The sequence below is a fragment of the Cyprinus carpio genome, chromosome A2 (assembly GCF_018340385.1).
Source record: "Cyprinus carpio isolate SPL01 chromosome A2, ASM1834038v1, whole genome shotgun sequence".
Lineage (NCBI taxonomy): Eukaryota > Metazoa > Chordata > Actinopteri > Cypriniformes > Cyprinidae > Cyprinus > Cyprinus carpio.
In genome coordinates, this window is record NC_056573.1 from 19,982,354 (window position 1) to 19,994,666 (window position 12,313).

General features: G+C 36.6%; 1 long non-coding RNA gene across 1 annotated transcript; it reads left to right on the forward strand.

The window, feature by feature from the left end:
- Nucleotides 1-5,629: 5,629 nt before the first annotated feature.
- LOC122147007 lies at nucleotides 5,630-11,770 on the forward strand. Its single transcript, XR_006161348.1, has 3 exons — nucleotides 5,630-6,035; nucleotides 10,813-10,973; nucleotides 11,114-11,770. It is a non-coding gene; the product is annotated as an uncharacterized LOC122147007 (long non-coding RNA).
- The last annotated feature ends 543 nt before the right edge of the window (nucleotides 11,771-12,313 follow it).

Genomic DNA, 12,313 nt, shown 5'->3' on the forward strand with positions numbered 1-12,313 from the left:
GGGTGTTATCGATGTTTCATCAGGCTTTGTGTACCTCTATCAAACTTTTAATTGTATCCAACCCATTTTATTTACAATGCTAATGACTGATACAATGTCAAAGATGTTTGCGACCAAATTTCAAAGCATAAGACTAAACATTTTCTATTTATCTTTACAATTATCTCTGCCCTCCACTAAAGTGAGTAACATGGATGACAAGATGTGTGTGTGGCTAGTGAAAAGCAGGGAATAACAGTCTAATAATCAGATCTGTGAAGGACAGGCAGACAGCAGAACGTGTGTGTTTACATAGCCTGAGTCACATGACAGGTCCCTACATATGTGGCTAGTAGATTATGCTGCCGGGTGTCTGGGTAAAGATGGCTTCCTGTAGCCTGCGCTCTCCTCACATGTCTGGCGACAGTTCAGTGTGCCTGGCTGTCGTCAACCGCTCACCATGTCTATTTTGCCTGCTATGGATTGACATGTTTTCCTCTCTGACTCTTGCTCGCACCACAAGGCCCATATGCGTTCCTTCATCTTTATCCTTGCCTGGCTGACTGGATGACTCTAAAAACCGGATAGCTAATGAACCAGACCCTCCAGATCATAGCATGATCAGCCCCACATGCCTTCCACCCACTCCCACCCTCTTTTATTCAAATCTTCCTAGCTAAAGTGATGTGACCGTTGGGCGTTGTTGGCCCGAACTCACCCAGCTCTGAGTCCTGGTCTGGTTAGTGGCTGGTAGGTGGGCTTTGGTTATAAAAATAGAGAAAGAAAAAAAGACAGAGAACAATGAGAGCTGTAAAACTCAGCTTCGCCATGATGTGCTAGCCAGAGGCGCCCCCGCCCTGCGGTGACCGGACTCAACCCATACTTCTGGTTCTGTCCCTTGCTGACATTTCCATACATAGGTCTTTAGTGAATTGGCAGACAGGCTCTGCCAACTCCTTTTCATAACTTGTACATCGGCAGATACAATTAAAGTACAGTGCATTAATTTTTTGCTGCCATCAGGACATTGATTTAGCTGTCAGTGGGAATATAATCACTCTTTCCTACTCCATCTCTCTCTCTATTATAAAACCATGAATATAGCTTCGGACTGAATTGTATGGGGGTTCTGATTCAAAGGATATTCATTTGATTGTGCTATAGAGTTTGGGAAAATTAGCTTGTCTTGAATGAAAGGAAAACACTGAACATAAAACACATTACTTAATAATAAAAAAAAAATCATGGCCAAACCTCATTCATCACCACATCTCTCCACATCTCTCATTCATTCCAACCTCATCCATCACTCACATCCTATCTTTTAGTAGCTGAGCTAAAAATCCTTGTGCTAAACCAGGACACCAGACAATAAAATTCTATCTAAAAAAAAAAAAAAAAAAAAAATACAAATAAATATATAAATAAATAAAATTAAGTAACTCTTCAAGCAGTTTTCAAACTTTTCCCTTTTCGTTTGACAATATTTAAAAGAAGACTTTATACTTTAAATTGAATATTTTAAGCATGTTTTTGTGTTGTTTTTTAAATAAATAAAAATAAATGATACATTAATACATTATAAAGATATATTAAATATATTACATATAGGTATTAAAAAAGAGAAGGGCTTTAAAATTATTTTGAATGTGACCAAATAAAATATATAGAATAAGAGATAAATGAGATAAAATATAATTATAATTAAAATAAATCATAAAATAAATCATTACTACTATTTTACTAATCATATATAATTAATCATAAATACAAATATATCGATATATGTGCAATAAAAAAAACATCAATATAAATTATCATATATATTTAATGCTAAACACAAATGGCTCGATATATGTGCAATATATATCACATTAATTTTATTTATTTTATTGTCCTACAGTGTATTTCCTTTTCGGTCACTATGAACTGTTTAATTCTTCTATAATAAGAGCTTCATATATATATAAAAGATTAGCATTGGTGTTCCACAGAAAAGCAGCACAACTATTTCTTCAAACAGTCAGGATAGGAAAAATTATTTTAACATTTGAAAAAATGTTAAAAGGAACTAAAGTGTAATTCCTTGCAATCTTAATTGATTCTCATGACTATTAAGAGAATGTTCTGTGAACACATTTGCTTTTTATCACAGGCGTCTATCTGTGAGGTCTCTAAGGCTCTTAAGGTAACCAAAGAAGGTGGCGCCGTAAGCTGACTCAAGCGTTCTAGAGTGGAAACAGCCTGTTTCTGAGCACCTGCAAGTATTATTGCTCCTTAATGTTTGTGTCCACAGACTGTGAAACAATCTAATGTTCTTGCACCTTTTTAAAAGAGTCACAGGCTGTCTTTAATGTCTTCGCAAACATTCACGCATGTCTCTGTGGTGCTGTTACACACCGGATCCCAGTCTTTCCGTTTCCCCAGTAACGGAGTGCTTGTGTCCATAAATTAAGAGGCTATTTACTGTTCAGGTTTATAGTTGGTACCCCTTTATAACTATGTACTTTTCCCTTCTGGCAGGTTTAACGTTCACCTGAGAGCTCCTGGATCTATTTCACACTCCACAATATCTCTTTGAGAGGGTTTTGTGAGAAAATTTTCACAACATCCACAATAACAACAAAATCTCCAAAAACATCGATAAGAGGATCTAGCTGAAAAAACTTTGTGAGGAAGCTTCACCTGTGCATACACATACACATACACATACACATACACATACACATACACATACACATACACTGACAAGATATGAGTGAAGATGTTACATTTGTCCTGCTGAATCTCTCCATGTGTCAGTGTGGAAGCCTGTGATCTTTTGATGATGATCAAAGCCGAGGCAAAATTTGTCCCTAATTCCCCTGCTTTGGTCAATGTCCTTCTGTCTCTCTACCCTTTCTCACTTTCTCTTTCCTTCATCCCTTCTCCATCCTTTTGCTTTTTCCTCTTTCTTCTTTTTCTATTCTAAATGTATAGGTTTTTGTCGACTGAAGGTTAGAGGGTGTTTATAGAAAATTATACATTATAGAGAATTATATGTAATATTTAAATTAAAAGTATTTAATATACTTATTGTAAGTTGTTTTCTTTTTAAAGTGATATTAAATCTAATAAATATAAACAAAAAAATATTAAAAAGTGAAAAATAAAAACAGGTCTAGGATAGTAATTTTCGCTCAGAAATTTTAGTAAATTTCACAAATAATGACAAAGAAATGACATATACTGTAACACTGCATTAAACATTTTTTTTGGTATTATTATTATTCTTCAAAACACTCTAAAACACTCTAAACTTACAACTATTTTACAAAAATAAAAAATAATTATTTGGGTTTTTGCATTTTATTTTATTTTATTATTTATGTTTGTTGTATTTATTTAAATCCTTATAAGTCAGTATTAAATTGATTTGGTTACCTAATTTTTGAGGCCAGTCTCATGAAAATGCGTAGTACGCCAAATAAAAGTGAAAACTCATTGTATTGATACGCAAAAATGGACTTTGGCGTGCATATTATATGCATGTGTTTGGCGTCCATATAATACACAGTTTTCCCATGCATATGATATGAAATTTGTTGGCATGCATATGATATGCAGGTTTTGCGTACATATGATACCCATCTACCCCACAACCCTAAACCTACCTATCGCGTAGCATATACACGGCAAAGTCCATTTTTGCGTATCAATACCACAAGTTTTCATTTTTATTTTACGTTTCAATGACCTTTGCCAGTATTGAACGATTGCTTTAAGTTCATCTTTAAAAACATTTAAAAAAATAAATAATTGGTCATACTTTATGATGTTCTGACATCTAAATTTACTTGTAGCAATTAAAATTATTGTATTTGTGTGTGTGTGTGTGTGTGTGTGTTTTATTTTTAAAAAGGTAAATAAAATATTTTCATCCCAGACATTTGCTGGTTATCCACCATAGACACATACATTGACTGAAAAAATTACATTAAAAGATCAAACTTACATAATTACCCCCATTATTACAACTTTTATATTAAAATTATACATTAATTACATAACTATAAGCTCGTCTTTGAAAACATTTAATGACACTTCTAATTTTTAAATAAATAAATGTTTTATTTTGAAATTATACAAATATTACATAATTTTATTTTCTGCAATTTATTGATTACATAACAATCGGCTTATCAAAATTTTCCAGAATCAGTCCCTAATTTTCGTATGATGTCATACTTCCAGAAAACCCAAAAAAGTCTTCTAACTACATCTGGGTCTGTCCATTGGTAAAGTAAGTTATAGCTGTTCAAAGTTTCCTCTTTATTCTTACCTGTCTATGTTTATCTTTAATCTCCTTTCCTCTGCCACCTCACTCTCCCTCGTCCCTCTCATTCCCTCCATGTCTTTTCCTCACCCCCACCCCTCTCTTTCTGTCTCCTTCTCTTTGTATTCTTATCTGTCACTGCTCCTTCCTGTCTCATGTTTCCACACATATGCACACTGTCAACACTCAACAACATCTTTCAGTAGAGTAAACCTTCTATAGTAGCATATCTCGCTCCTTAAAACTTGTTCTCGCTCTCATTTTTTGTTGGCAGATTTATGAAAATCTTGTGAAAAATGAGCAAAAGTATTCCTCTGTGCGTTTGCCAGTCTGCTTTGCGTCACACCACACGTAGAAGGCGCTTGCTCTCAGAGATGATGGCATTTTTGTGATGGATCCCTCTCCTAGGACGGCATCACTCTCACGCCGACCATTTCCAGTGTCTATCTCGCCGTTTGGTGGGTGATGGCTGACCTCTGACCTTTGGATGAGACCATCCTGTGCAGACAGGTGATGACAGCCGTCAGAGAGAGGCAGACACCATTTGTGCCTGTCAGGCTTTGAAATGCATCACATTAAAGCCCCAACACAGAACCGCTCTCCTGAGTGCTGATCTGATGCGTCTGATTGCTTTTGTTCTGACATGTTGGAATTTTGTGGGACTGTTTGGAAAGTCTCCATGCTTGAATTCCATCCTGTTGCTCACTTGAAAAACAAGTGAGAAATTCAAAGCCATATTTAACACTAAAATGATCAATTCAACATCAAGATTTTTATTTATTCTTCCATCCATGCCTTCCTTTAAGATTTTACTTTCCTTTAAATATCTTATTTTATCAAAATTACTCCACAAAGGCTGAACATCACTCACGCTCACTCATATGTTTTGTAAACCACAGTCTTTGTTAATTTTGTGATAATTTAAAGCAAGATTTGGCAAATTCCTAATTATCTCAGAAAATGAAAATGAAAGTGAAATGCTGTTCTTTTGAACTTTTTATTAAAGTATGGACTTGTAATAGTACTTCACAATATTACAGTTTTTACTGTCCCCAAACTTTCATAACCCCAAACTTGGTGAGCATAAGAGACTTCTTTCAAAAACATTACAAAAAGCTTACAAACCCCAAACTTTTGTAAAGGGAACCAAAATGCCTGCATTCCCTCTAAATGTGCAGGTCTCCTAGCAACCAAATTGCAGAGAACTGCAGTGCTAGCATTCCCTCTGTAAGTGTAAGACTATCAAGAGAGATATTAATTTACTTTGTTATACTCTCCTGTGTCTGAAAATATATGCAAAACAGTCAAGTGAGGTCAGGAGTCCTCAAAAACAGAGGCTGCTGGGAAATGTAGTCTTCCCATTCACCTTAGGCCTCCATATGCAAAAGAGTCATGTGAGGTCAGGAGTGTGGTGTATGCAATTATGGTGGCTCATTGGGCAGCACTACCATTAAGAGTGGAGAACCCGGTGGCCCCGGCCCAGTCTAGAGCCGAGAGAGAGACTCATTAGTATAGCTCCACTCAGCTGCCCTCACAGCTCACCTGTCAGTGAGGCAGATGGACGGTAATGGCTTGTGTTTGTAGCTGTGGAAGCAAGAGTGGGTGTAAATGTATGTGTCTATATGTGTGTCTATAGGTGTATGTCTGTGTGGCTGTTCTTCCTTTCTGTTTCCCCTGCAGCTGTCTCTCTTAGAGAGGTGGGAAAGGAGCAGTGGAGCACGATGTCTCCTCGCTGTTGCAGGTAAATGGACAGAACTGTCTGCTATGAGGGAACAGTCCGCATATATAGTGCACATTAGACCTCAGCAGTACCTGCAGTTAAAGTTTGGATACATTTTTTTAATTCTCTTACATCTGTCTCTCTGTCTGTCTGTCTGTCTGTCTGTCTATCTATCTATCTATCTATCTATCTATCTATCTATCTATCTATCTATCTATCTATCTATCTATCTATCTATCGTTAACTTAAAAAAAAAAAAAAAAAAAACAACAATCAACCAAACAAAAACAAAGGTCAGACTGTGGGAGTGTGTCCTCCTCCCACTAATTTTGATAATAATCTGACCCCCCCCCCACCTCAGCTCTTCTTTACCCAGCTGGACTTCTCCTTCACACCAGCAATCGCTCCTCTTCCTTTTCCAATTACTCCTAAAACAGGCTTCTATTAAAGTGTATAAGTTTTCCTGAGGGAAAAACCTCTCTGTGTGTGTGTGACTGTCATGTCCAGTAGCCCTTTTGTGGGAGGAATGGAGACCAGCCATGAGAGATTAAACACCCTTGGAGACATGTCCGATGAAGTTCTGCTTTCCAGAACATTCTTTTTTTTTTTTTTTTTTGCTCACTGTGCTTTTACCGAAGCCAGTTTGGAGGATAATACTGCACAGACTTGCCCAAATGAGAGAGAATATAAAGAGAGAATTAAAAAATGTAAAAGAAGTTAGTGTTTTTTAGTGTAGTGTCAGCTGTCCATTCAGCACCGAGGTGGCAACTGCCATAGAGGATGGCAGGATGCTGCAGCGTGCTTTTTTTCCAGTCTAATTCACTTAATGCTGTGGTGATCCAATCCGCGGTCCCTCCTGCCAGATTTCAGACCAGTGTGGGCAGCCTGGGCTGCTCTCCACACTTGCATTCAGTCAGGAGCGCTAATGAGAGATGTTCATCAAAGAGCCTCGGTCCCCTCGGTCCACCTCTTCTGACTCTCTTTCTTTTCTCCCTTTTCTAACTCTTTCTGTATGATCAAGTAGACTTCTGAGAGAGCAAGCTTGCTCAGAGCATGAAGCAAGTACAAAAGCCATTAATAAACCACTATGGATGCTCTACTAGGCATTTAATCATTGCTCTCTCTTTCCTTTCCAGCTCTATCTCCTCCAGGCTAGCTGTTGTGCCGGTCAGACAGCCACTTGAGCTATAGGGAGTATTAAACGCATGTTAATGTGGGGTTAGAGGGTGGACCACCATTAGGCTGGGACTTGTCAAGTGGACGTCTGCGTTAGAAACAGAGTTGTTGTGTTCAACACTGAATTACGCTATTTGTTTAACTGGGACATGGAGCATTTCCAGACGATTGCAAAGTCACAGTCATGGGAGAAGTCTGGTGGCCAAATGTGGTCACACCTGTTCTGGTGTGGTATTTGCTTAAGAGTGCATTTCTGTTCCAGTACAACTCCATCCTTAATATTACATTACTGGATTTAATTCAAGAGTTTTGTTGACAGACATGTTGACTGATTGAAGTGCCTGAATTAAAGCATGAAGTGAGAGCACACACAACATCCAAGAAGAACATTTTGTGAAGGTTGCTCTTTTACAGTTCATTTTCTGGGTGAAAATAAATACACATTTTCTTAATTAGTATTTTATCTACTAAAATATCCTTAAAATAAATGTACTTGAGCAGCAGAACTGTGCAACATTCAAGTTTATTTTTCTCAACCCAATAGTAAATTTATTTTCCTGTTCTTAAAAAAAAAGTAATTTTATAAAATATTTATTAATAATATATTTTAATTTAGATAGTTTTAAGCAAGTTTATTAGAAAACAAAACAAATATACTAATATATATTAAAAAAACAAATTTTGATTAAGAAAATATACTAATATACCGATTAAGAAAACAACTGCAGTAAGAAGACTTAAAAGAGTCTTCAGTTGTTTCATCATTTTAGTATTTAAATTGACCTTTCTGTTAAGTTTATCCTAAAATTAGCAGACAAAACAGAAACAAGTGACACATGTTAATATTTAGTCACTGAAATTTTTAAGTTGTGAATAAAAGAGATATTATTAGAGTACATTTTAAAAGAAAATACTATTTCAGTCTTTCTACTTCAAAATGTCATGTTTAATTTAATTTGTTACTTGTACAGTAACTTCTTTCTGATATTAGGAAAATTGCTCGCAATTTCTGAGTGAAAATTCTAAATCCTACACCATTTTTTTTAAGTGTAGATAATAGATATAAACATGAATGTAGACAGAATAGCTCAGATCATTTATCCTGTGAGAAATTGATGGGAAATACACAAGTTCACAATGAAATCATTGACTTGACTGCAGAATTTAGTATCTTGTGAAGTCTGAGTACTGTTAGAGACATCTGTTGAGATCTTTCTAAAACTTCAGAGTGGACACATTATTAGGATCATTATATGTAGGAGAAAAATCTGAAGAATAAATGCATTTGCTCTCTATGTAATCTCAGTGCTGTCTAGGAGAAACAAGTGAGATATTAATGTATACTAAATCTATGTAAATCTATGAAAAAAAAAGTGTCCTTTAAACAGCCCAAATCTCTCAGCAGGCTTTTTTTTTTTTTTTTTTTTTTTAAAGTGCATTATATAAAAATTGTTGTCTCTGGGGTCAGGGAATGTTCAGTCACACAGAGCTTTTCATCACTAACACCATCCTCTCTCCCGTCTGTTCTTCAGCTGAATTCACAGGCGAGCGAGACGGCTTTACCGCACTGTGTTTAGTGAGCCGAGGGCTGTGGAGAGCAGGGCCTTTATTCAGAGCTGTCTGCCTGAAATGGTGGGGCATTAGCTCACATGAAGAGCCTTTGTGTTTTTGAAGGACACTGTCATTATACACCTCCAGCATTGCGACCTCTCACTCATTCACTCGAGAGAGAGGGTGAGAGGAAGAGAGTAAAAAAGGACAGAGGGTTGGAAAGAAACAGTGAGGAAAGAGAAAGAAGCTTTTTGGCAGACAGAGACAAGTGGTGCTCATCTCTTTCATGTGTTTGGCGGTACAGTCGAGAGGAGGGACAAACCGAGATCCTTTTTCTTTTCCCTCCTCAGATACTAGAATGTAGACTGAGGGGACTGTTCCTTTGCAGTTCTCATGAGCACTGCGGGATTTACGCTGAAGTGGACACATCAATAGAACAATCTTTCCACAAACACACACACACACACACACACACACACACACACACACACACACACACACACACACACACACACACACACACACACACACACACACACACACACACACAAAAAAACGTTTACCTAGCTATCTAAATGGGGACATTCCTTTTCGTAATGGTTTTTATACTGTACATATTGTATATTCTATCACCCTACACCTAAACCTACACTTTACAGAAAACTTTCTGCATTTTTACAATATCTGAAAAAAACATTTTTTTTACTTTTAAACCAGTTTTCCAAATGAGGACGTCCCCCAAAGGGAGGTTTTTGGAGATTTTGTCAGGTTTAGCTCACTTTTGGGTACAAATTTGTCCCAAAAATATGGTTAAGTATGTACACACACACACACACACAAAGATACAGATGTTCTTACATGCACAAAAACATTCAAGCCCCTCAAACACCAAAATAATTTCCCCCTGACTACAAACAGCCTAATGTCGGAATATAGTGAACTATATTACTAATAAAAATTAGTAAATGCTATTCACTGATTATTTATAGCTATTTACTATATTATTAAATGTTATTATCAACTGAATTATTGGTATATTTTGTCATATTACAATCAGTCAAGGTCTCAAAGGTGTGCATTACTTGTGAAAAGTGAAAATTGGTAAAATTCATGATTCACAGTGGTAAAATTACTGCATGCATACACCAACATTCAAAAACTTGGGGTCAGCAAGATTTCTTTATTTATTAAAATTTTAAATAAATGTAAAAAATTAATTAATAATTTTATTCAGCAAGGATTCATTAAGTCGACTTGTAAAAACTATTCTTTTCAGTATCCTGAAAAAAATGTATCACAGTTCCGAAAATGTTAGGCAGCATAACCATGATAATGATAAGATTTTTTTTGAGCACCAAATCAGCATATTAGAATGATTTCTGAAGGATCATGTGACACCGACGACTGGAAAATTCAGCTTTGCCGTTACAGCAATAGATATTCAAATATATACATTTTCCAATATATTTAAATAGAAAACAGTTTCACAATATTACTGTTTTTACTGTATTTTTTTTTATAAAATAAATGACCTAATAAGAGATCTCTTTCAAAAACATTTAAAAATCTTACTTTTGAACAGTTGTAGTATTTCATAGGAACAAAGTTAAATATTATTACCTATACAGATTTTTAGCTGATTTCTTGATCTACTACTTTCATTCCACACATTAATGCAATGTTATTTAGCTCAGCATGCTAATTGCAAAGGGTGCTTCGCTGGACAAGGGCATTCACACATAAGTTGCCGTCTACAATCTTACAACGTACTTTTAAAAAAACAAATTCTAGTACTTTTAAGACTGGGAAAAATGGTGTGACAGAAGTTCCTGTAGCTCTACTGGTCCAACATAGTGCTAGCACTGCTAAGGTCATGAGTTTGAGTTCCAGGAAATGCATAGCATAATGTATACCATAACTGTACTGTAGGCTAAATTGCTTTGGATAAAAGTGTCTGCCAAATGCATAAATGAGTGTCCCATATCAGTTTAATCAGACAGGTGCTGATAAGATTTAAAAACAAACAAACAATAATATTCAATATGGTCACGATATATCATGCGTCCTTCAGGAACTTCAATGCGACCGCCACAGCCACAATTGCACACCAGCCTGATTAGCTGTGTTTATCTGCGAAGGACACAGCGATGGAGAAGCTGATCTTTGAACTTTCATTGTGGCAGAAACCTCAGGGGAGCATCAGGATCAATCTCAGCTGGACAGGAGATGAAGGTACGTCCCTCACTCTCCTAACCCCTTTCCCATTCCTGATCTTATCACACGCCGTTGTGGCTTCCTCGAGCTCTGCTCCCAGATCTGGAGCTAATCCCATTCCTTGTTTTTCCTCCCGGAAAATAAATCTCGCTTTTCAGGTTACGCTGTCCTGGCCTGTGCTGAGCTGATGGGTGAAAAGATTCCCCTCTGGGCCTTCCTGGTTTACAATAGCCATTCGGTGGAGCAAAGCCAACACATCGATCTCTCGCCTACGGATTATATACAAAGGCACCAATCAGTGTGGAATGTTGAACGGGAAAATATGCTCCTTTTTGCTCTCTACTCCATGTGGCTTCATTAAGCTGGTCACAGTGCATTTCCACTCATTTTTTGAAGCACTACTCCTTGTGTGAGTGGAACTGGCTATGACAATGGCACATAAAACATTACCACATAAAACAACACCTGTGAGGGTGCAGGGCATTGTGATAAAGCACCATAATCTCCACAAGGACAGCACTGATATTTGGGGCACATAAGCATGATAATGGGATGCATAAATGTCATAAGGTGACCTCTTCAAACTGAGGGCCGATTATCCTTCTGGATGTGTCATATTGTTCTGGTGCACTTAGATATGTTGCTCTCCTGTGGGCTGTTCGGCTTTTCATGTCCTTTTCACATGATAAAGGAATGTGCTTAAAACAAACGCTCATTCAGACTACACCGGTGAACTCTGAATAAATTTAAAAAGGAAGAGAGAGAACAGGAAAGAGAGAGAGGTGGATTGAAGAGATGGTTTAACAAATGATCAAAATTCTGTCATTACGTGAATGGTTTTATGCTGTTGTTTTTTCGTATATAATCAGAAAAAAAAATCAATAACAATTGCAAAATCATTAAATTAAAAAAAAAGAATTAAAATCTGTTCTGATTTCTCTTAATGCAATTCCATTGGCAAAATCATTAGATGAATTCAATAATAAATAAATTTTAAACAATTATTGTTATTGCAAAAGGTCTGTTTAGGCAAAAGCTTCAGACACTTTGTAGAGGCAGTTTCAATGAGGTCCATTAATTGGCAAATAGAAACACAATACATGCTTACGAAGTCATTCCTTGATAGGGCAGCGAGACAGCAGGTCAACTGCCAAAGCCTTTGTATTATCGAGTACATTAGTACGGGATTTTGTCCGCATTGACAGAATAATGCATGTTCGAGAACCATTTAATGAAGCCATACCTCATATGATTGTGGTATTTTAAAAAATGAAACTTATAGGCCTACTCAATACCCAACCCTAATTATAAGCGTTTTAATATTGTCCATGGAATGAAGCTTTGTCAAACTCTATTTA